Consider the following 26,062-nt stretch of genomic DNA (forward strand, 5'->3'; position numbering starts at 1 on the left):
CAAACGTATATTGTTAGAAATTAGAGGTGAATCTAATTGTATGTATGTACTCATATCTTGTTGAATGTTAGCCATGTAAACAGACAGTTCCTGTCTGTCACTATAGATATTGATTCAGAGATCCAAAGGAAATATTAACATTAGATGAATCTTGGGTGAAGTAATGTGATTGTCTATATGTCTCTTTAAAGTTTGTGATAGACTGCCTAATGGATAAATTGCCATGTGTTAATTTGGGTAACTAATTACCAGTGATGCTTAGGAAAAAAAGTCTCCATAATTTCCTATTGTTAGCTGAAGGACTCCAGCCTGTCAAAGAAGGGCTGAAATTGTATAAAGATGCCTTTTTGTCTCAGATCTGCTTGATGCTTCATGTAGGGGAACCTTAAACCGAAGATTGAGATCTCCAGTCCTAAACCTGGATTCACCCTCAATATAAACATTGGACTATAACCTATGAACTAATTCTGAAAGAACTCTTTGCAACTACATCTCTGCTATGAATCAGAATCTCAAGAACTGTACTCCTATCTGTATGCATACTGATCTTTTAACCAATTCTCTCTCTTCTTTTTTAATAAATTTTAGTTTAGTTAATAGTAAATGCTGTAAGCGTGCATTTGGGTAAGATCTGGAATATTCATTAACCTGGGAGGTAATGTGTCCTTTGGGAGTGGTAGAACTTTTTTATATGATGAATAAGATTTTCAGTAATCCTCATCATATTTGACTTGGGTGTCTGGGAGGAGGCCTAAGGCTGGGTTGCTTTAGGGAACTGTGTTGTTGGCTTCTGGATAACCAGTGAGATATTATAGAAGCTGTTTTGTACTGGTTTGGTAAATCTAAGAATTAGAATATCCACCAGCTTTGGGGGATTGTCTGCCCCATTCTTTGCAGTTCACTCTAATTGAATGACCTCAGTTGGCTCCCCTGGGACTCTGATCACAGCTCCACAGAGAGTCCTCCATCCAAAAGTTACAACCCCACATGTATAAATATGTCACAAAGCAAAGCAGCACCGGCTGCCCCTTCTGCTGGAGGGTGGAAGAGGGTATTTAGAAAAGATTAGAAAGTTTGGTTAAAGTTTGAAAGAACATCCAAATCTTCCAGTAATTATGTAAAGCAAGCACATATGAGGGTTTAGTATTACACTAAGATGATTCTTTTTAGATTATTGTTATTTATTTTTCCTTATGGAGCACTCAGGATGCTCAACATTGCACTGGACATGAAAATAAGGATCCACGCCCACAAAGAGATTACAGTTTAAGTCCTTGCTCCTCTAAAGAGAGCAGCATGGGATCCCTGTTTCCACTCCGAGCCGCACATGTGCTCTGCATGTGTGGTATGCTTTGCAGAACTGGAGCTTAAATGACAAAGAGAGAGAAAAATAGGATACATTGAGGAGGAGGGAATCACTTTAGAGGGATTTTCTTTTTAACATGATGATTTTTTAACTCTTTATGGGCATCATGGACAAAATGAGTCTTTAGTAGGGGTTTGAATGTGAGTGGTGGATTGATGTACCAGGACTGGAAGGGCATATGATAAATATAGGGTTTCAGGGGGAAAGGCACACAGATGAGAATGGGAGAAGGAAATGAATGGCTTATTGAGGTGGACTTTGTTGGTGGGGCCAGTGTCAGGGGTAGATTGCATCTAAGGATTTGTCTAAATTTTGAGCTAGAGGTGTGATTTCCAGCTCAAGGAGATATACCTGTGCTAGCTCTGATCAAGCCAGTGTGCTAAAAATAATGTAGCTGCAGAGGTGCGAGCTGCCATGAGTAGGTACCTGTCCAAGACACTAGGCACTTACGCAGGGGGGCTATCCTCTCCTGCCATTTGTTCCACTGCAGCTACACTCTCTTTTTAGCATACTAGCTTGATCCGAGCTAGTGTGGGTATGTCTCCTTAAGCTGGAAATTACAGCTCCATCTTGACATGTAGGGATACCCTAAATTATCCTAAATGAGTGTAAGGGGTTTAATTTGGTGTAAGGGGATCTAATTTACACCATTTTAGGTATCAGTTTGCCCCAGTGAGTTTAAACTATGAAAGAGATTACAGGTTGGTATGGATCTAGTCAAAATCACTTCCGAAAAAAACATTTTAAACATATAGAGCACTACATAGACAAAATTCAGTGTGCAAGAATATGCAACAAGAAACAAAAAATCCTAGGGTTCTGGTGACAGGATGCTTAAGCTGAATGCTCATAGTTTATGATGCTGCTAGGATCTCTTAATAGAAGTATATCCTTGCTTTACTTGGCTGCATATCTGTTACTCTTATTACATTAAAAAAACCATCCCACTGTTAGTGCCAAGGCACAGATGTTATGTACAAAAAGTTATATTTTTTCAGCCCATGGAATGAGAAATTGATTATGAATTTTTAAACAAACATGCCTTCAAAAATGTAATTACAGAGTTGCTCGAGGAAACAGGGTAATATATTTTCACTCAGAAATCCTCTGCCTTTATGTTAGGTGAAAACTGTTCTGTTTGTTTAAAGATTTTAGCAAAACAGCTGCAAAGCTGAAGAACGCTGCCATGCAAGAAACCAAGATTTGGGTTCTGAAATAGACGTTTCTGAGCTAGTTTAAATTGAGGGCAATGTAAATGTGTCAGATTCGATCTCCCAAGGGTAATGATGGAGAGGGGAAGGAATGGAACTGGGTTCCTCTTAGAAATGGATGAACCCAGTGAAGTTAAAGTAACCTCCAAACCTTGTTCTAACTTTGAAACGCTAACCATTATTTTTATTTATTTGTACTCTGGGAACACTCATAACACATATGAAAAGACATAGACCCTACCCTGACAAGCTGGCTATTTAGGAAATGAAGCATCATGAGAGTAGTGAGGGATGCAATACATTTTACAATTATTAAATACATTTTTTTAAATAAAATGTATAAATACATATCCATTATATCCAACTGCTAATCACCCTTTCCATAACTGGTTTCCCAGTTTTTGTAGGCATCATGGATGAAGTGGATGTTGGAAGAGGAATTTGAAGGAAGGGAAGAGGACAGCCTTAAGTATCATGTCAGGAAAGATGATCCATACATAAGGAAAGCATAGAAGAAGGTGAAGAGAGAGTTATGGGAGAAAAAGGCCAGTGGATGGTCAAGGCTCACTTCAGTGATGGAGTAAAGGGAGTGGAGGTGTCTTAGTAAGAGAGAAGGGTGTATAAGTAGGTAGAGCTGTGAAGAACTTCTCCCAAGTCATACTACTTTTGAGGTTAATTCCCTAACATGCAAACACATTGCTTAAGGAAAAAAAAATCAGTGCCTCTGAATTTCAAGATTCTGATCAGAAATTGAAGTTTGTTTTTGTTAGGGCTGGCCAGAAAACAACAATTCCGTATCATGACAAAATTTGAGGTTTCAAAATGTGTTTTCATTCTGATCCAGAATACCATTTTGACATTTTTCATGAAAAAAAAATAGAGCAGGAACTAGCCTCTCCTACAATAGTCCAGTATTTAGCTACTGACCTGGGATATAGGCAACCTAGGTTCAAGTCCTAGCTCTGCCTGATTCACCTCTGCCTCCCAGGTGACTAACCTAACAAATCAGTTATTGGTTGTTCTGGCTTCTCTCCCATTCTGAAAAGTATTTCAAGTGAATTTTTCATCAAAAGTGATACAGTTCCATGAAACATTTTGTTTTCAATGGAACAGCTTTTTCAATGGAAAACAAGTTTCATCTAATATTTTTGACCAGCTCTCCAGTCAGCCCAAAATGAAGCCAAAAGCAGAACCAGAAATCTCATGAGATAGTCTAATCTGCAGATCTAAGAGGACTGGATAGCAGGTTTAGAACTCTTCTCCTCCCATTGAAAAGTTTAAGAAAAGAACACTTGGAACAAAACAGAACATGGAAATACTGAGATGTATGATACACTTCATCAGTAAGTCATTTGCTTTTGTCTCTTTATTGATCCTTCTTCCATCCATTATCAATGTTAGATTGTATATGCCTCAGGTTAACAGCCTTGCACATTTATTTTGTAAAATGCTTAGCACATTTTTGGTGCCATACAAATAATAATCATTCAGACAGGCATCTGAGTACTTATCAAAGACTTAAATCTTTTGAAATTTATGCATCACTTTTCACTGCTTAAACAACATTCTTTGATGGGATTTTGTTTCCTCAACCTCAGCATTACCTAGTTGATTTTATTCTTAGATTTAGGTAAACCATTACATTGACTGCTATCAAGAAAATGGAAGAATTGGATTACAGAGGAATAAAATGTGACAACTCAGAGTGACAGGGGAGACAAAATCTCAATGGCGTCTCTTTATTCCTCTCACCCCATCCTGTCAATATTCCAGTTTTTTTCTACAAGTCAAAAGGTCTCTTGATATAAATCAAAGACAGTAGGAAGAGTTGATCCTAGGCCATAGACACTATGGTGATGGGTAGCTATATTACACCCAAAGATAGATACAGCTCTGAGGGGCACTGACATTAACTCCTCATTGTTTTACTGTATTTCTTTATGAGACTAAAGAAAAATAAAATGTGTTTTCATGTGTTTAAAATAACAAAATCAATAATAATCCCCGTACAACTAAACTTTCATTAAAATGTCCAGTGGCAAAATCATTATTGAACTTTTCAGTATGGTTTAATTAGAGAAGAGCTGATTTTGATACCCTCATACCAGGGTAGTTCAATATCCCAGATAATCTAATAATTTAATAAAATGCTTGATAAATATACATTGGAATGGGAGTCTGGTACTGAAAGAAATAAGCCTCAAAATGACAGCTTGGAGTTTGGGAGGGAAGATCAACACAAACATTTTAGAATTAAAAGAAATAAAGGAGCAGCTGCAGGAAATAGTATTGTTTCCTTAATTAGCCCAGGGACAACAAATCCAAGGACAACATGCACAGCAGATTTGTTTGTAGGAGCACCTTTGAAATGGTATGCTGTATTGTGTGATCAGAATAGGACAGTCCAAGGCCCCTAGCACACCTCTGCAGGAGGCTCCCTTGGAGCTACCCCAGTTCCATGTCCCAGCTCCTGCTTGCTGCAGTAGTAGTAGGGACTACCCATATAGATGTCATCTGCTGGATGGCCCAACACTACTTTTCTTTGGGCAGACTGGTGCTTCCCCCTGGCGGTCTGAGGTCTGTCCCAGAGGAGGGAGGACTCAACTACTAGCCACTTGAGCAAAGTCCTGTATCTGTGTGTGTAGTGGAGGCCCTGAAGACATCACCTAAGTGAGACCATCATGACCCAGTGCAGCAAATTTTAGAGTTAACCATCCATTAGAATGGATGGAGCAGTTCATCCTCCTCTTAGCACTATTGTCTTAGGTTGTCCACAGATTTGGGCAGACATCATTTAGTCAGTTTCCACTTGGGGCAAGGGTTTCTTCACAACTAAGAGGGCTAGAAGCATTTTTTTAAACAAATCTGAGATTCTGATATCTTCATGTGACTTCAGGAGCTGGTGTCAGAGGAATATGGCTATAGTGTCTATGCTTTAATCCAGTCCTTCTTTATTTCTGTAAAAGAAGCAATTTGTTCTTGGTCTATAGGATAGTTGTTGCTAGGATATAATTATAGATCAAGTTTTTAAAGATGGAAATTAGGGAGGCAAATAGCCAAAGAAATAACAAGTTACAAGAAAATTTTAAAGTATATCAGAAGCAGAAAACCTGCATGGGAATTGGTGGATCTGCCGAACAAGAAGAAAGTAATGGTAGCAATGAAGGAGGCTAAGAAGATTTCAAAGTAGCTAAATGATTTCTTTGTATCAGTCTTCGCTGAAGAAGATGAGCCTGATTCTCTTCTCATCTCCACATTTTTACACTGAAGTAACTCCATTGATTTCAATAGTGCTATTTCTAACTCACACAATAGTGAGAGGAGTATATACTAAGGAAATATACTGTATCTGGATGTGTCATTGTGGACAGCTCAATGAACACATCAGTTCGATACACATTGATGGTCAAAAACATTGGTTTACGATGCATAATAGTTTATCCTCAAGAAACAGTTGCCAGTGTTTGGACACCCAGAATCTGACAGAAATCCAGTAATAGCCAAATTTCAAGGAGCTACTCCACAAGAGTTAGGGATGGATGTCATGTATGAGAGACTTAGCCAAACAGCGGTGCACAAGAAGCTCAGGCCAGATGTGCCTCTGATAAATGTAGTAGCATTCTGGTTTCATTGCTATTTTTAACTGTATTGTATGTAGTCTAGGTTATGGACTAGCATTACATGAGCAGCAAAGGTGTAAACTACATTTTTTATGTTTTAATTTGGAATAATTCATAGTTTTAGAAGAAGAGTTTAGTAGTTTTACCCTTGTCTCAGTGATTTTAACTCCTCCCTAAACCCCTTATATCCTTATTTTATTGTGATTTGGGAAGATCAACTGTCATGCTGTCTGGAGTAGCTCATGAGCAAGAATACCAACCTCAGGTCACACTGTTAAGAAGCAGGGCACAAACCCCAAACTGGGCTGGGCACAAATCCCAGTACTTAACTTCACCAACCAAGTAACAAGTGTAAACACCTCACGGACTATATAGCCTTAACATGGAGTCACAGACAGTCCCCTGGGGCATTCCAATCTATCTTGCCACCTAGGCAAGCTTGACTCTTGATAGATGGTAACTTTACACCAAAGATCACAAAATATTCAGGTTACTACCAGTTCCAATGGACCAGTCACTTACCCCAGGTCAATTATAACCTTAGATCTCACATCAAAGACAACGCTTATAGCCAATCCTATACTAAACTAGCTAAGGATTTATTAATTAATAAGAAGAAATAAGATAATTATTTACAAGGTTAAACAGGTAAACATACACATACACACATAAATGAATTGCAGGTTTAGGTTTCAGATGGTGATAGAGCAGCTGAAATATGCCAGCTCTATAACTCCTTAAGAGCTAACCCAAGTTAATCTTGGAGATTTTTTGGTTATATTTAGGAATCTTTGCCCCTTAGAGTCCAAACAGCATAAAAAGACTCTAATTCCTTCTGGTCAGGATTTTTTATCCACATCTCCCTAGAGTCCAAGCTGATGGGATGAGCACATCTGCAGATCCCCCTCTTTATGAGTGTGCTGGGAGCAAGTAACAATGTCCTTGTGCTTTGATGGCTTACAATTGCCCATTTGGATTCAATAGGCATTCCTGATGGGCTGGAGATAACCCCTCTTCGTGGATTCATACCAGTATTTCACACTTGGCATAGTTTCTTTCCTGATTGGATTTACAGTTTCAGAGCAAACATTTTTACAGTTACAGAACAAACACTTAAGTATGACCTTATAGCTTGGGTTATAGATATTATAAATGATATTTATGTGTGCAGCAGCTCACAAGCATTTAATAAAGTCTGAACACTAAACACATTGTTACAAGTCTAATACCTATTTTAGCGATACCAACACACAGGTGAGTCAAACTGCTTTCCAGCTATGCATTTGATAGTATTCACTTGGGGCCTAAAGATTTTGACATGAGCTGGCACCTGGTCTATCAGAATCACATCAGCCATCTCACATTGAATAAGACCTTACTCCATTGATATTTCTACAGTGTGATGCTACTCAAACCAGTTATGATTACAGGTAAGATTTCCAGAAACACCTATGTGATTTAAGGAATGTCTACACTGTTAAAAAAGAAAGCACGTTCTTAACTCAAGTTAGCTAACTCGGTTTTCAAATCAGTTTAGCCATTTGAGATCAAGGCTGAAGGGGGTGCCAGGGATTGAATTTGAGCTGCTAACCTTTGTTAAAAGTCGAGTTGCTGTGTCTTCATTGATATTTTATACTGAGTTAGCTAACATGGGTTAACTAACCCCAGTTAGAATACACTGAAGAATACACTGTGGACATACCATTATGCACTTTGAAAACCCCATGCTATAACTGTAGATTGGAATAATAAAAAAATCATTCTCCTGTTCTAAATTTCTATTTATATATCTGGTTATGTGGAGGGAGATTATATTCACTGTTGAAGCTAAGTTCAAACAAAAAAGGCTGGAATGTGGCCTGTGAGATTTCCATTGTTTAAAATGGAATTTATATCACTATATGAGAGCTATGGTTGTGGGCCAGATCTTCAATGTTGGTAAATTAGCACAGTTCCCTTAAACTCAACCTTGCTACACCAATTTGCACCAGCTGAGGATCTGACATTTGCATGTGTAAATGTACTCAACTGACTAATGAAAAGAATGAAATTGGAGTGATCATAATTTACAAATGTTTTATCCTTTCATAGATAATTTATTGTAGGATTAATAGAAGGAATGATATAGTTTGTGTCCTGCCTTGGATCAGTATGATGAAATTCATTTTCTTTTTGATACAAACAGTTTGAAAAGGACTATCATTCTGAGTAATAAATGAAAGAAAAGGGTCATGGCTCAGAGATACATATTAATTTTGTTAACAGAAAGCCATTTACTTTTCCTTAATTAAACTTAACTATCATACTTTAAATTGTTAAGGGGATTACAAAATTGTCTTTTCAGGTTTGTATGGCAGGTAGTGTTTGACTAAAATGACCCTTGTCTGAACCCAAATTACATTTGAAAATGTGTAAAGAGAGACACTTTTTAATAATTTAAAGTCATCTTTATTTTTCTTCATTAAAAGGTAGCAGTTTCTTTACAGTTTCAAATTAAAAGGTCCACAGGATTAATGAAAGACAATGCAGTGGCATTGTAATTTTTTACATGAATGAATGTATGAGCTGTCAGTCACAGCATAGTTTAAGCAAATATAGTTATTTAGTGTGGGTAATAATATGTTCTCCAGGATACATAACCCCAGAAAGATACAGTACCTCCCAAAAGAGGTTATAATCTGAAGGCCATATACATTGAATGGTGCTCCTCTCCATGTGTGGGCCCATTCATTTCAATGCAAGTAATCACTGAATATGATGTTCCTTATTATGAGCGAGGATATGAGAATTTGAGCCTGTAGCCTTTTCCTGATCCTTAATAAGACAGAGATGTCCTTATTTGCTGAGCAACTACAATTCACATGGTCTTGGTATTCAGTTACTCTGAAAGGCAGGCCCTGACAGTGCGGCCCAAACAAATTTTAAACATACATACTAAACATATATAAAAAGCACATGATATATATGTTGAAAGCTGAAGTTCTTGCAGTTGGTGTTTTTGTTTTGTTTTTAAATTCACTTCTTGATAGGTATTATATAATGACCAGGCTGAAGAAGTATTTTAAGGAGGGGCTTTATGACATAGGAACAATACCTTGAATTTGTTTCTTGTGAAAACATATTTGAGACTATACAGTTATTGTCTGTTGTATAGGAAGAAGTTTAACATTCTCTTGCAGATAAAAGCATTCTATTTCGTGAGTCAGATTCGATGATTCTGACACATTTGCTCCCTGCTCATGTTTTATGAGAATTCTATTAGCAAATAATATTTAAATGATTGCACTGCCACTTTGGGATTCTAGTCTTCCCTTGATAGGTTAACATGAGTTACATAATCATGAGAGTGAGGATCTGTTTGTGGAATGATACTCTCAGTACAAGTAAATTTGTCTCAATGCATTTAGTTAACAGTTCTAATTATTAGATATTTAAAGGGTCAATCCTGCATTCCTTATTCACCTAAAACTGCCATTAAATCCAATGATTTAATCTTTATACACTATATATTCTTGGTATAAAAAGTAGTAAGAATGAATGTATAAGTTTTATTCGTTCTAATTCTTTCTTTTTAATCAAAGTGCTTTATTATTAGAGATGGTCAGGAATTTTCTGACACAACTACTTTTATTGTAAATGCCTGTTCCTCGAAATTGAAGCTTTGAACCCCCATGAGAAGGGGTTTGTTTCAATGAATCTCCCAATGAAAAAAAATGGGGGGGAAAGGTTTTAATTTTGAAACTTCCATTTTGACATTTTCAGAATTAAAAATTTCAATTTTCCAGTTCAACATGACTTTTCATTTTGAAATTTAAGTCAATTTATACTAAAAACATAAGAAGGGGAAAAATAAAGAAAAAAGACAAAACTAAAATGAAATGTTTTGAAATTAGCAAAATGAAATGTTATGAATGACCAGAGTCAATTTTTTCCAGATTTCATTTTTTTTTCACAAACAGATCATTTCAATTTCTCTTCCTGATTCAGGACAGGAAAACATTCTGAAATCTTGAAGACACTCATGGAATAATTAAGCCATTTCCTACCCAGCCCTGCTGATTATAAAACCTTATGTAGGTGAACACTTATACATGTAAGTAGTCAATGGGACTACTTGGGTAGATGCTGACTCACATGAGTAAGATTTGCAGAGTTTAGCCCTAAAATAAAGTTTGGAGTATTGGCTCATCTTCCCTCCCTCCCCTCCTAATTAAATTCAATTTGATCTCTACTTTTTCACTTTGCAAGGAGAAAAATGTAAATCACTGTAGTCTATAACAACTGCCATTCTTTGATGATCAAAGCTGCAAAATAAAGCTCCGTTTTTTGTTAGGCAAACCTAAGACAAAACATCTAGATTTTTTCTCCTTTGGCATGATTACAATGTTTACAAACACTTTGAAGCAATTTCTGAAAAATACGATAAGCATATGAGAAACTTATTTTGCAGTTAGTTTATTTACAGCTTTTAAGGTTCTGCAAACAAGTATGTATATGACTAACCTTATTCACATGACTCCCATTGATCTTATCCAGGTATGTAAGTGTTTTCAGGCTGAGTCAGAATTATGTACTACTAATTTATACAATCTTCTCAGTGTCTCATCCCTTTCAGAGTGAAGGATAAAGTACTGAAATATTTAGTTGATGGGAGGCAGTACAGTAACTCACTCGCCAACATTTACTATGATAAGTAAATTTAGAAATATTGCTGTTACAGCTATTACAATCAAATTTTGGTATCTTCTGTATTACAGGTCATAACTGCAGCCTTGAAAAAATCATCATTTTGTTTATCTGGAAAATCCATGGTACTCTGGCTCTATATACAGACAATGGATGGAATCTCAATCTCACATATGTTGGTTTTACGTCAGTGTGAATCCATTGGCATAGACACTGACTTTTATTTTTCCTGGTGGGTGCTCCACCCCCACTTTGCCCCAAGGCTCTGCCACACTCCACCCCTGCCCTTGAGGTCTCGCCCTCCCTCCACCTCTTCCTGACCCCTCTCTGCCCTCATCTCGGAGGCCCCATGCCAACTGCTGAACAGCTGAACAGCAGCCCAGCTGAACAGCTGTGGTTTGTTGGTGTTGACCATCCCCACTATTTTTTTCCCATTGGTGCTTGAGCCCTGCAGCACCCCCAGAGTCGGTGCCTATGCCTGATTCTCTCCTCACTTATAGCAGTGTACATCAGGAGCAAGCCCAGTGAAATCAGTAGAGTTACACTGGTATAAAATTAATGAACCACAGGTGGTTTACCAGCCTGGGAAGCAGTCTAATGAGTGGCACTGTAGTTCGCCAGCAGATGTAAACCCAATCTGACAAGCCAGAGACAAGTCAGACTGGCAGTGCCAGCAAGAATGTGAAACAGACTTCTTGAGTTGAGGAGGGTACTAAGCAGGGGTGAGTCTAGCTGGCATAGCTATACTGGCAAAAGGTGCTGTAGTGTAAACAAGCCCTGCATTAACCATGTTTTTGTGCAGTTAATTTCCCATGTTTCTTGAGGAAGAGGTGTTAGTGAGGGGGCATGATTAGAGGGCACCTGTGGGAGGGGAATGATCTGCCACTTTAGCTCCCAGCTCTGCCCTCCTCCTGGCCCCACCATGCCCCCAGTAGGGCTAGAAGGGCCATGGGAAGATAGGAGGATGGTAACTGATGGGCTGTGAGGAGCACATCTACCAGCTGGAGGCAGCAAGAGGAATAGCAGGGAGCCCCAGACTTTGTATCTACTTCAAGGAGCTAGTGTAAAGGAAGGGGCTCTGCACAGGCCTCTGCAGTACAGGAGAACTGTTGATGTGTGGAATGACCCATTCACCTCACTGGGGTGTGCTCAGATGAATTAGGATGCCCCAAAGAGATAAATAGTCTAACACAATGACTCTGGGTGGTATGAAATGACCCATTCATCTCAAGTGGAGTTCCCCTCTACCTCAATTTCAGTTGAGGAATATCACTGTTCAAGGCAATCTCACTATGCATGTCAGTTTTAGAGCAACTGGAATATTTTTTTCTTCTTCTTACTGTGGGGGACAGTATCTGAGGAACGCCTGAACCAAATTATTCAGAATTTGCACCATTGCCCCTGCTGTGGCATATTGGTATCCTAGATAATCTCATTATGCATGTGGATTTTAGAAAGAAGAACAGAAGTACTTGTGGCACCTTAGAGCCTAACAAACATTTGAGTCTCTAAGGTGCCACAAGTACTCCTGGTCTTTTTGTGGATACAGACGAACATGGCTGCTACTCTGAAATCTGTGGCTTTTCGAGTACTTTGAAGATTAAAAGAAGCTCATAATGCAGATGGAGGACATGTATTACGAACCTCTTGATCAAATGACCTAAATTTGCACCATAAATTCTACCCCAGTCCCTGAATAGCTTTTTAAGTATTGCTTCCCCAAAAAGGAAGTGGGTGGTGGAAATTATCCACGATAGACCCCGAGAGAGTAATATCAGGATCAGAGCCATAGTTTGAGCCCCAAGTATATGTAAGAAAGAAGTGTAAAATTTGGATGTGACATGATTTTAGTGGGACTGTATCTCACTTAAACGGCCTAAAAAATCTTGACTACTAAACCAGCCCTGTGGCTATTTTCAAAACAAGATTTTTTTGAGGCCCTCTTTCCCCTAATCTATTCTGTTGTGCTCCCAGGACTCTGTTGTACGTGCAATGGTGGAAAGGGACAAATTTTCGTACCAAGATCCAGTCTTTCAGTACCGCAAAGTCATCAGTTACCATGATTTGGGGGAATTAGGAATATAAAGGATAATTTCATTTTAAAGGTGATCTGTAAAGGGGCAATAAATTAGACTGTACCTTTGTTTGATTTTCTTCTGATGTGTAAAGGCGGCATGACGATTTGGGGGCCTAGGTGGGTTTTTGTTTGACTGTTTATTTTTGTTTGTATTGGGGAGGGAAGGTACATTTATGTTGCCTCCTTTTATATTAAAAATCCAGGTCCTGTCTAGCCTGGGGGACTCATGCTTTGGCTTTGTCTAGACCAGAGTTGGTGGTCCTGTTATAATTTGAGCTAATTGATTATAAATGCTAATTGTGTTGATAACTGTGGCTCTCCACAAATGTTTGTTCTGGGGCACAAAATTTTGTGGTTTGCCAGAGGCTGAGCCACCATGTCCTGATACTTTGCAAAGGTTTGAGTCTAGATTAGCATTACAGTCACTTAACAAGCAGTTGGCAATCAAGTATAACAGGAGGACAAATGCTAGTCCAGACAAAGCCTATGATAACAGGAGAACTAGTTAAATTATATCACAAGAGTCAAGAGGCAGAAAATTGAGCAATGGAGAGGGGAAGGATTTTGTTAACACCTATTTAACTTCAGTGACAAAAGAGTATTTTGGATAAAGGATGCACAGGTGCAAGGGAGGGATGCAAGGACAAATTTGCCCCCAGATTTTTACTATCCTGGGGGGACAGGACAGTCCACCACACCCTTCTTTCCTCCCCTAAATGGCACCCCTGAGGACAGTCACTTCCCCACCTAGACAGAGCAGAGCAGCTCCACACTGTTCCCCCACCTGCAAAGTGCACCACGGTGGACTCCCCTCCCACTCTCCTGACACTGCAGTGGGGTCCCCAGGCTCCCTCTGCCTGAAACAGGACACACTTAGTGCCATCTTCAGTTGGAGCTGGCTGGGATCTGGACTTGCCCAGGAGATCTGCGTAGGAGGCTGGGTGACTCAGATGAGCAGTGTCTCACCACTGCTGATCAGGCTGATCTTCTGCAGAGCAGAGGGAGCCCTGTGCTCCCTCCCGGCCCACCCCTAACCCTGGCTGGAGCAGTGAAGCAGCTCCCTGATGCTGCTGGAGGACAGGCCCCACCCTCCACCGAGGGCTGAAGCAGGTCAGCCTCTGCTGCAGCAAGCCCAGGGGCTAGAAAAGTTGACCAGCTCATCATAGGCAATTAACACAGCCGTCTACCAGCTGATCGGTGGGGGCGGGGCTGCCCAGGAACTACTGATCCCTGGCTGGGGCCGCAGCTCTATTACCAGTGGGCGCTAAACACCCGCTAATTTTTTTTCTTTGATGCTTCAGCCCTGGAGCACCCACGGAATTGGCGCCTATGTTCATTGGTGCATATGTTCATTCACCATATGTTCATACTATTCACAGGAGTCAAGGCCAGTGGCACAAATAAGTACTGTACATTCAATTCAGCCTGTCTGCTTTAGTTTATAGTTTGATTTTCTTGTGGTTTTGCAACACCCTGATGAGGAAATGAAGGGTTGTGTACACAGCCCCCAAATCAGACTAGTGCACACTAGCCTGCTGCACTGTAACTCCCCCACGTGGATGCTGCAGGTGCGAACTAGTTCACCTACTTCACATTAATTTAGTCTTATTTAAAGGGGACTATGATAACGCACCATTTAGTTCGCACCTGCTGTGTCCACACGAGGCATGAAAATACAGCATGCTAGTGTGCACTGCAGTTCACACCCCCGTAGTCTGATCTGCAGGGCCATGTAGGCATTAGTAAATCACTTAATCTCAGGCTAAGATCACGCAGGAAGTCTGTGGCAGAGCCAGGAACAGAATACAGTCCTTCTGAATCCCAGCTGAGTGCTTTAACTATAAAGCTGTTCTATCCCTGCAATAAGAGAAATTACCTTAAGTGGGTTTCATAAAAGGAACGGACAGATTTAGACAAAATGAAGCTCCAGCAACCTTTGCCACAAACCCCACTTTTTTCTATAGGCTAAAAAGTTTAACTATGTCCACATAATTTTTCATTTTGGTATGATAGGTAAAGGGGAAAGTTTTGGAGTGAAAATTTCGCCCCACAGAAGTCAATGGCAAAACTCCCATTCACTTCGATGAGCCCAGGATTTTTCGAGCTACATAACTAGGGACCAATAGCTCAAAAAAGAGCTAAAATGAGACAATGTAGATAAGTAAATCAGTGATGCATGAGACTTTCATAAAGTATTTTGTAAAACCTTTATAAACCCATTATAATGGTCCATAGTATAAGAAGAAGTAGTTGTTACGCTTATATATGCAGTGTCTGCATTCATGTCTTTTAAGAATAGCTATAATTTTAAAACAAACCACAATTGAATGGTGCTTTGTATTAAATAAACTCTTTACTCTAAATATCTCTGAGCCTCATCTTTGTTTCTGCCATGGTAGTAAATGTATCATGAAACACAAGTTGACCAAGCAACATATTGGGGGTAAAAAAGGACAAATTCCTGGCCAGGGAGTAGTTTCACTATTGGTGAGTAGTCCTTCTTATCTTACTTTCTAAATGAGTGAACACTACCATTAGTCAAGATGGAGAAAACAGCATGTTCATAAAATTAATGGATGATACTAAAGTGGGGGAGTTGGGAATACCAGTAAAGACAGAGAAGTAATTCAAAGAGCTCAGAGAGATTAGATGTATAAACTGGAATGAGCTCATGGAAGAACAATAAAAATGACCAGTGGCAGAAAAAGATTTAGGAAGAAAGATTAAGAGACAAATACGTATTATACATTCTGGTGTTATAAATAACACAATTGTCATAACTACATTGAAATCAGTGGAGCTACATTGATTTACACCACCTGTAGTTCTGCCCCATACTTAATGCTGAAGCAGTTTCTCACACTGGTATTCTGGTAACAATAAATACAATGTACCAGACAAAACTATTCTGCATTAGTAAAAATGCAGCAGGATTATTGAATAAGTGTTGCAATTGCTGAACACAGTGTCCTCTGTGTCTTTTGTCGGAATAATGGTGATAATTTTTAAGTGAAGAAAGCATTACTATATTGGCAAAGAGATGTCTTGCACAGCTTGACATTCAGGAAGCTGAATGTATCAAATAACTTTGAACAACTTGTGCCTGATTATGCCATCATTTGTGCTTGTTCTTCTGACATTGAAGTCAATGGGAGTTGTATGCATGCAACTGACAGGGAAATTAGGTACTTGGTGTGAGTTCAAGAGTCATTAAGTGACTCATTTGTGTTTCTTTAGAAAGAAGTAATTCAAGAACACAGTCTGACAGAGTCTCTATTATGGAGCCACAAACAAACAGTGAAGTTGCTTATGTCAAGGCTGATTCCCCACTCTGGCACTTCGAGTGCAGAAGGTGGGAGCCCACAAGGATTTTAAAAATTAATACTGGCCACTCCCAAGGTTACAGCTTTTCTCTGGCCTTGGCTTGGTAAATGCTGCCACCACTCAAATGCAAAAAAACCCCCAACACTCTATGAACCCAGGAAGGCGCACTTGGGAATTCGTTCCGGTGGGGTACCCTCAAGCCCTTGCACTCCCCCTCCGGGGAAGAGCTGAGAAAGCCACAGCTGATTTCCTTTGTTTTTTATCAGCTAATCAAACATGCTCAAACCTCTTCGAACACCAAATAGCCAATCCTGTTCTTAAAAAAGGTAAAAACAAAAAGGGAAAAAATACGTCCGGAACTTAGGCTTTTTGCTAGATCTTAAAAGAAACAATTACAAAATGTAAGCACCCAAAACAGCTTTCTTGGGGGTTCAGCTTAAAGGTTACAAGCAAACTGTCAAGGTTCCTTCTCCACTCTGAACTTTAGGGTACAGATGTGGGGGACCTGCATGAGAAGCTCTAAGCTCAATTACCAGCTTAGATCTGGTCTGGCTGCCACCACTCGCAAGCACTACTTTCCTTCCCTGGGTAGCCTGGAGAGACTTCACCAATTTCCTGGTGAACACAGATCCAAACCCCTTGGATCTTAAAACAAGGAGAAATTAACCATCCCCCCCTCCTTTCTCCCACCAACTCATGGTGGATCCAGATCCAACTCCCTTGGATCTTAAAACAAGGAAAAAATCAGATCAGGTATAAAAAAGGCTTTTAATTAAAGAAAAGAAAGGTAAAAGAAAAAACCTCTGGGAGAGATTAGCATACCAGCTACTCTCACAGACAACAGATTCCAAACACAGAGGATGTTCCCCTGGGCAAAAACTTAGTTACACAAAAAAATACCCAAATACCCAATTTGACTATTCTTCTAATTGCACAAGACAGGTTACAAAGAAATAAACATAAACCTATTTATTCCCTTCACTAATACTCACTACTTAATAAGAGGCTGAATTCTGGAGCTTTCCCACTCCGGTCAAAGTGAAACTGACTAAACAAAGGAAACTTCCCTCCTTCCTTTTGAAACATCTTGTTCCCCATTGGTTCCTCTGGTCAGGTGTCAGCTAGGCTAGGTGAACTTCTTAACCCTTTACAGGTAAAAGAGGCATTAACCCATAACTATCTGTTTATGACACAAACAAAAGCATCAGGGGTTAGCACAGAGGAGATCCACAAGCCTTAAAAAATAAACAGAAATAAACCTCATTGTGTCTAGCTAAACATTCTGATCTACTTACACATTTAGAGTTCAGAAAAGGAGTTCTAGGTGTGATCATACCTGGCTTAAAGCTGCTTATAGCATGGCTGCTCTGTCCCTCCAGCCCAGAAAGAACAACAGACAAAGGGAAAGTTTCTTTCCCCATTTTAAAAAGTTCTAGCCTTCCCATTGGCTCTTTTGTTCAGGCGTCCACTTTTTTTTCCTCCTTTACCTTTGGGACTTTTTAACCCTTTACAGGTAAAGCAAGTAAAGAACAGCTACCAAGAGGGATTTTACAGTTAACTGGCTGCCTAGGTGTCCATCAAAGGGAGCTATCCCCCCACTTTATTTATCACAGCTTATTTGGTCATTTGTGCAGGTGTACAGTAGAAGATATGGTACTATCCAAAGACAAGATTGGACAGAATGTAGAAAGGCAAGTTTTTAAAGCAAATGATATAAAATAAATGGGTAAGAAACAATTCTTTTGATTGCAAGTGGAGATGAAATGTATAGGGCCTTTAGCTGGAGTCTCTAGCTAGGGGTGGTGTGTAAACTGCACAACTCCAGGAGTAACAAAACATATTGTGCCTCAGAAGGAATTCTCTGAGTCACAATTTCTTCTTTGATTCCCCTCTAGGCGGGAGAGGTCACACTAGCAATAAATTACCCCCCCCCCACACACACACACCCCAGCTCAGCTGCACAGGTCAGTGTGTTGGAAGGGCTAAGCCACAGCTTTACCTGCTCCCCACCTTTCTGCTTTCACTTCCTGCCCATCATTCTAGGGGTACCATCAGCGATCAATTTATCGCATGTAGTGTAGTCGTGATAAATCGATCCCCGATCGCTCTCCTGTCGACTGCTGAACTTCAGCAGTGCGAGAGGCGGAAGCAAAGTTGACGGGGGAGCTGTGGCCATTGATCCAGCACCACAAGGATGCAAAGTAAGTCATTTTAATTCAATCTAAGATACATCGACTTCAGCTATTCTCGTAGCTGAAGTTGCGTATCTTAGATCGATCCTGCCCCCCCAGTGTAGACCAGGCCTAGGGAGTAGGAGCTGCTTATTCCTATGTGCCTGGGCTTGATCCTCAGTCTGTGCAGAGAGGCTCAATAGAGGGTTCTTACTCATTCCTCTCTGTGGCCATGTAGTCCAAATTACAATCCATCCTGTAGTCTGATTAAGACACTTGTGTCCCCAGATGTGCCAACAAGCACAAGATATGAACCACTGGTTACAAAAACACTTGACTCCAAAAGCCACTTATAATTGTTGAAATAATTACATTTTCTCAAAAGAAACAAAAAGTTCCTTTCCAGCAGAACTGAAGATGGCAGAGCCTTTTCATTTTCAACAATTTGTAGTGGATGATTTATGGGACAGATTTGTGTGTGGGCTAAATACAAACAAAACACAAAGGAAGATACTAGCAAAACTAGACCTTTACGTAAGAGTAGCTGTGAGGCATGTGACTGCAAAGAAACAGGCAAATAAGTAAAAATATGCACTGTCCCAGTTCACAAGATAAACTAAGAAGAAGCAGAATGTTTTCACTGCAGTAAACAAATCTAGTCAGTTGATATTTATTGCAAAACAGTAAAATGTCTTGAATGCCAGGAGACTGGGAACATTAGCTGGACATAAAGGAACAAATATAGCACTAAAAATGACTGTACATCAGCTAGGGAGGAGAGAAAAAAGTTTATGAAACTCGCAAAGCATCCAAAATTACAGTAGTCTTCAACAAATCAGGAAAAACCTGCTGAAGAAATTGATTCAGAACAAAGGAGTGTCTTGTGCCATAAAAAGTGGGAAGTCAGAAGAACCCTGAAATTATGATAGAAGTAGACTGAAATAGAGAGCCATGGTTTTGGAAGTGGACTTGAGTGCATCAGTTTCCTCACTACCTTGAAAAATAATGTAAGAAAAAAATTGAGGAATAAGCACTTCAAGACCTAAGTGTCAAGCTAAAAATTTTCCAGGTCAAATGGTGCCTATGACTGGAAAATTGTGATGGTGATATCAGTAATCTGTACAAGTCAAAGGGCAAAGTTGCTGATCTATAATGCAGAGGTTTGGATCAGCCTTATTAGATAGAAATTGACTCTCTTTCCTTCAACTAAATTTGCAGAAGGTTACACAAAGTGTATATGAAAACTGACCTTGAAAAAAGTGCTATCCAAATACCAGCTACTTGACAATACATTTGGTCATATAGTGGGTATTTTCAAGACATGCTCTGGAAGATAAAATAGCAGAAGAGCTGTGAAGGCTGGCAAGTTAGGATGTTATGAACAAAGTAAACTATTCAGAATGGGCTGCACCAATTGTATTGATCCGAAATTTAGTCATATATGTCTTGACTATAAAATAACCCTCAATCAAGTCATGAATAGCCTCAGTACTTTATAGCAAGAGGAGAAGAAATGTCAATGTGACTGACTAGGGAGAAAAGTTATTTAAATGGGACCTCCCCCTAATTAATAACAGGTGAGAAATCCCAATTATGTCATCATAAAACACCATTAGGTTTATATGACAAGTAGAGCATTCAAAGGGCTGTAGTTTGACACTAGCTGTTTTACGTTTCAGCGGCTGCAATTCTACAAGAGGTGCAATACAAAAAAGACTGCTAAGAGAAGGTGTAGTGAGTCGGTGTGGCTCCCCTCCTGCCCAGCAGAGGGAGCTCCCTCCCAGACACCCAAGTGGGCGGAGCTACCGCCACCTGTCCCCGTCCCCCGGAAGTCAAGGGGTGGGACAGGAAGTAGAAAAGCCGGCAGCCAGAGCTCAGTCAGAGGCCAGCCACCGCCGAGACCAGACATGTCGGCGGGAGCTCCTGACTGGGAACCCTCCCGGGCCCGAGGCAGCTGCCCTGACTGGCCGGAGCTCCCTCACGCCCGGTAGGACGAGGAACCCCCAGAGCTTCCCCGTGACCGGTACCCAGAGAGGCCGCTGGAACTCCCCCGCGCCCGGTACGAAGAGGAGCCGCCGGAGCTTCCCCGTCCCTGCTGCTACCCGGAGGAGCTGCCTGACGGTGAGGGGAGCCACACCGACTCACTACACCTTCTCTTAGCGCTGGGTTGGACTTCCCGGAGGAGCTGCCGGACCTGCCACCAAGCCCTGGTCCTGAGGAACCGATGCAGTTAGACTGGCCTGCATCCGGTGCGACCAACGAGGTAGGCCCCGAGGGGGATATGGACAGTAGCCCGGGGGTAGCCGACCCCTGTCCGACTACAGAAGCAGAGGTCCCGATGTCAGTGTGTTGCGGTCAGGACCCCACTGACCAGCGGCAGTGATAGCCGCTGCTAGGGCCCTGGGCTGGGACACAGTGGAGTGGGCGGGCCTGTGTCCCCCCTGCCACCCCACTCACGGGTGGCAGTTCTCCCCCTCACCCAGGTGCAAGGACCTGGGCCTACACGCCTACTATTGAACTGTTTTGTTGCTCAGCCCCTGCTTCCAAGGGCCTGAGCTTATTGAACTGTTTTGCTGCTCAGCCCCTGCTTCCAAGGGCCTGAGCCTTTTGAACTGTTTTGCTGCTCAGCCCCTGCTTCCAAGGGCCTGAGCCTTTTGAACTGTTTTGCTGCTCAGCCCCTGCTTCCAAGGGCCTGAGCCTATTGAACTGTTTTGCTGCTCAGCCCCTGCTTCCAAGGGCCTGAGCCTATTGAACTGTTTTGCTGCTCAGCCCCTGCTTCCCAGGGCCTGAGCTTCTTGAACTATTGTACTGCTCCGCCCCCGCTGCAGAGGGTCTAAGCTTGTTATACCGTTTTCTGCTACCCTGCCCACGGTGACAGCAGACGCGTAATGAGTCGGTGTGGCTCCCCTCCTGCCCCAGGAGGGTCGAGCCCTGGCGCAACCGACTACAGAAGGCATCATAAATGTTTATAAACATATGAAGGAAGTGAATACTAGTGATGAATAGAATTATTTAGGAGTGAAGGGAAAGATGAAACCAAAATGGAAAAAATAGATTTCATATCAGGATTTACTTCATCACAATGAAATTTATTAAGCTTTGTAAGAGTCTTCCTATGGAAATGGTGGATAGGTCATTGCTTGGGAGTTCCAGAACTACAATGGACAAAGCACAAAGGAACAATTCTACACTGGCAGGGAGATGAACTTCTTATTGCAGTGTCTGTTTCTAGAGCTGCGTTGTATACAGGATTTTTACCTCCCTTCTTAATAAAGTTACTTTTTTTCAGATAATGTATGTACAGTATACAAGAGAGAGGTAATTAACAATGGGATAATAAAATCATAGAAGATTTTCCTGCTAAATCATAACTAAATGTTATTTCTCAATCACCCCACTATATCTCATAATAGATTCTCATAGCTATTGTATTCTCTATGGATTGTATTTCATAATTAAATTGGTGATGGAGAAATCTCAACAAGTTGGGAGGTTAAGTTGTTATAGATAAGCAGCCAGACTCTGAAGGTTATTGAAACTTACCCAAACCTCTTTGGTATGGAAAGTTGGTTGGAAATTGCAAACTTCTCGTACTTCATATAACTTCTAGTACTTTCCAGTTCACCATGAACACCACCCCACTGCTGATATTAGATTACTTACATTTTCAGTGAGTCAGAAAATGCAGACGTAAGCAAAATTAAACTTACTAACTGAACTTCATCATATCTCCAGAAACACTGGGATTCAATTTAGGTTTTAGGTTCAGTTGACAGTTCAGTCAGTCCCATATATTTGAAGTGGTTTGTTCATCTTTAACTGAGATTCCAATGCAGAGGAACCCTCCTTATGCAGGAAGAATGCTATTGATCTCAGTGGGATAATGACTGCATAATGACTTTAGGGTTGGCCTCATAAATCTGTTTGATGAATAATGTAGAAATCAACAGATAGCATTGGTTGTGTTTCCCCCCCCCCCCCAGGAATGATGAAACAGTATGGTAATATAGTAGTATAAGCTCTGTGAGACATAGCCTTATTATCTTAAGCTGTTATGTTTCCTTCCCTGTCAATGAATATATATTTTATATTTATTCTTAGATGTTTGGCATGATAATAAATAATGCATGTACTGCATTTGAATGTCATTTTACCATCAAAAACATTTTCAAAGTTGCTACCTATGCTTCTCTGCAATACTCTTAGATCTAGGAAAATCAATTTATTTTAGCTTTGTTGCAAAGATTTGCAGCAACATAATTTCAGATCAACTTTCCAAAATAATATTTTTCCTGACATTTTTAAAGTGGAAAGATAGCTTTCAAATGGATTGAATTGTCCTGAGATATAACATTCTCCAGTGAAATTCAAAATTCTGTTGCAAAGCTAACAAAACTGAGGCTAAATTGTAATATGATATATTAAAGCAAGTGATAGATTGTGCAATGCACTGGCAGCTGCTAACTCAGTATACCTGGTAAAGAGTCCAAGCCAAAGAACTATAAAACTTAAGAAAGCCAAACTACAATCAGAAAAAAAGCTCTGTCTTGCATGGTTTTAGGTAATATAATCAGTGGAAGAACTTCAACATGTTGTAAAGATAATATTGTAGGTATAATATCTAAAGTACAATATTTTAGATAAACTTGCAAATAGATCGATTCTAAAATAGTTATAATTCAATAAATAGGTGTCATAATAGCCAGTGTTTACATATTCCACTGTTTTATGGTTAAAGAAAATGTCTTAACCCTTAACAGAATGCATCACGTTTAGTTGAGTTTTTCAAAGGCTTATAACTTGGCCAATTTCGGGTGAATTTTCATGGGGATGGCAAAAAGGCACATCTGACAACAGGACAACCCCCATTCCAAATATTAACTCCTGCTCCAGAGCATGGAGTAGTTAAAGCTTCCAATAAAGAATGTTTGCAACCTGTTTGTTAATATGGAGGAAACAATGTATTTTTCTCTAATCTCATTCTCAGCAATGACTGAACCATGTTTGCTGACATTTTCTAGCAGACAACCTTAGGCACTTGTAGCAGGGTACAGTTTTTCTGCTATGACAGTGTGTTTCTTTTATTTGTTACTTTAAGAATATTTGAACATGTTGATCACTGTTGATTATGGCAATAAAAAGAGAAAAGTTGAGGTAGAAATAAAGTGACTAGACAGGAGGAATGGAATGTGCCAAAGTTCTGGACAGTGTAAAATGGTATATACCTGCATATTACTCTTCTTTAAAATTCTCAACTATTTGTTTTCTGTAAGACTTTAAAATACTGTGGTGGCTTTTGAAATTCTTGATTTATATTTTCTTGCAGGGCTTCTTCAACCTCCCCTTCCCATCCTAATACCCTAAAATTGATTTATGTTTTCTTAATTTTATAATGTCAAACTTTAAAATCAACTACGAAGTATTTTGGTATAAATACCTACTCCACAATCATCTTATACACTCAACTGAATTAACTCAACATAAAAGTATATATCAAATACTGCATGAAGCCATATAAAATTGAACTATAATATGGGATTATTGCAGATATGATCCCCAAAAGCTTAAAGAAATTCAGGAAGACCAGAACATGAAAGCAAATCTTCAGAACCATCCAAAGAATCTCTGATCAAATCACCCTCTTTTTGCAGGCAGGTTGTTATAAGAGACAATATATTCAAATAAAATCAAAAATATATATTTTTTTCTGATCAACATCCACAGAAAATTGAACAGTGAAAAAAAAAAGAAGAGAGATGCTTTTATAGCCAAAGGCAAAACTATGGGTAGTAAAATATTTCTCTCTACTTAGCTAAGAAATTTGACAAGATCAGTAAACGTGTCCTCTCTTTTCACAATGGGGTGAAATCCTGGCTCCATTGAAGGCACTAGTCTTTATCAGACTGATGAAAGGACAGTTGATGACTGATGTTCTTGTAGTTTCTGTCCACTTTTAGCATTAAAGCTTCTTATGGAAAGTTCTACCTTATTTCATAGCTAAAAATAACTTTTCCAGATGCTTTATGAACACTTTTATATATTTTAATAGAGAATGATGTTCCTGCTAGGGTATGGTTCAAACAACCTATAGAAAGGATATCCTTCATTATTAAATTCTATAGGTTTTTTAGAGTAATTTCCATAGAATCATATCACATATACACATATATATATATATAGTTTCTCAGGGTTTTTATCCCTATTAAAGTCTATAGGCTATTTCCATAATAGGCCGTTTTCTCTCCTCTGCCTCCCACAAACACAAACAGTCTTCCTAATCCATAATAGCTCTGAAAACTTTCATGAAAGGTCAGTTATCAGCAGAAATCAGGCATGGAAAATGTCAACAGAAAATTTAGGAATGATTGAAAACAAAGGTTCAGATTGGACACTATTATGCATCCTAAAATATGTGCATGAATATCAGAAGAATCTTTACTTAAATTCTACAGGCTATGATATTTCAGAAGTAATACCTTTATGATAGCAAATGATATTCTCTACTCTCCTTAATCTCGAGTGACCAGAAAGATACCAATAATATTAATTATAGACTACGCTGAACAATCCGTATTCATTTAACATTCAACATAAATCAAGATCTCACATTGCTTGATATAATGAATCATGTACTGCAAGTAACTATTAAATTCATAGCTAGGTGACATAATTCAGTTAAGAGAACCATAATCTTCCTAGGCATAATGAAAAATTATGATGGGTATGAACCTAATTTCATTGTTGAATACACCTGCTATATTGAGAAGATGCAACATGCAGTACAGTGTGTCATCAAAGCCCCTTAATCTCAAGGAAGGTACTGGTGGATGAAAAGAGAAAACAGCTAACTTTCTGGTCTCACAAGCAGGCTTGTCTCTTCTTTGATTCTTGCTAATGTGCAGTCACTGCAGTCAGCTGCCTAGATTTGAGAGAAGGTGTTTAAAATGGAAACACTAATCCCAATACAGACGTGAACCGATGCCATATAACTGGCAGCAGATACTTCCTTCAAGAAGTCATCAGAGGGTATTTAAAAAAATCCAAATCAGTTGAATTTCCTGGAGCATCCCACCCTCCTCAGTCCCCTTCTGTAAGCTTTGGTTTAATCACGAACACCAACATTCAGCAATATCATTTAAAGCTGAGCTTTCCAGTGCAGCACATATGGAAAGCATCACACTTTGTGATTTGGTTCCTGTATACAGGGTCCATGCCTGAGAACATTACAGCCTCCTAATATATTCTATGGTAATGGATTTCATAAATACAGTAATTTTTCCAAGCACATTTATCGAGCCTTCCAAAGGCGACACTAGTTTTGTGAGTGATGATTTCAAAATCACGGGCAGCATAATTTAGCAAAGTACTCCCAGGTGATCAGCATGGTTTTGCTGGAAGTTTATTACCACATATACAGACTTTAAGATTAGCATATAGGTGTTAGGGTGGAAAGTAGAAAAGAGTGTACATTTTTTTACTGACATTAAGAGCAAAGATTTCTTTAGATATTTATAAGAAGTTACTATTTCTTGGATATCTTGCTCAGAATAAGCCACAAAAACATTGACAGCATGGAGAACTATTTAGTACATCAGGTAGAAAAATGA

Source organism: Mauremys reevesii, linkage group 2 (assembly GCF_016161935.1).
Source record: "Mauremys reevesii isolate NIE-2019 linkage group 2, ASM1616193v1, whole genome shotgun sequence".
NCBI classification, from domain to species: domain Eukaryota; kingdom Metazoa; phylum Chordata; order Testudines; family Geoemydidae; genus Mauremys; species Mauremys reevesii.